This window comes from Egretta garzetta, unplaced genomic scaffold (genome assembly GCF_000687185.1).
Source record: "Egretta garzetta isolate BGI_Z169 unplaced genomic scaffold, ASM68718v1 scaffold343, whole genome shotgun sequence".
In the NCBI taxonomy this organism is placed as follows: Eukaryota; Metazoa; Chordata; class Aves; order Pelecaniformes; family Ardeidae; genus Egretta; species Egretta garzetta.
In genome coordinates this window covers 930,959-931,590 of record NW_009259038.1, presented here as the reverse complement: position 1 = coordinate 931,590, position 632 = coordinate 930,959, and the positions used below count along the sequence as shown (strand labels likewise).

General features: G+C 65.2%; 1 protein-coding gene across 1 annotated transcript in view; it reads right to left on the bottom strand.

The window, feature by feature from the left end:
• LOC104122756 (Ig lambda chain V-1 region) overlaps positions 1–632 on the bottom strand; it is a 52,176-nt gene that overhangs the window by 41,512 nt on the left and 10,032 nt on the right.

Sequence of the window (632 nt, the reverse complement as noted above, 5' to 3'; positions counted from 1 at the left end):
CCCAGCCACTGCAGTAATAGACAGCCTCATCCTCGGCTTGGACCCCAGTTATGGTTAACGTGCCCACGGAGCCAGATATGGAGCCCGAGAATCGTGAAGGGATGCCTGAGGGTCTCTGGTTGTTAGCATAGATGACAGTGACAGGGCCAGTGCCAGGGACCTTCTGCTGGTACCATCCAATATCATTGCTGTTAAGCCCGGAGCAGGTGATCTGGACGTCTTGTCCCGGGTTTGCTGACACGGAGGGTGTCTGAGTCAGCGCTGCGTTGACAAGGGAACCTGGAGAGGGAGAGGAGAGAGGGGAGAAGATAGGGGCCAGCCCCTGCCCCACCAGCACAGCCCTCCCTGGCCGGCGTGACGGGGCCCCTGTGCCCAAAGGTCCCGATGCCGGGCACAGCGAGTCTGGCCAGGGCACCTGAGCCGTGGGCGAGCACCGCGAGGAGGAGAGGGGCCCAGGCCATGGCGCGATCCCACCAGCTCCGCGTCCCCACGACGATGGGGCTCTGTCGCGGACCCCGACTCCCTTTTAAGCCCCCGCCCGCCTGCGGCACGGCCCCTCCATGCAAATCTGACCCCGCACGCAGGGCCGCATCCTGCCTGGTCCGCCCAGAGCACGGAGGGGCTGTGGCAGC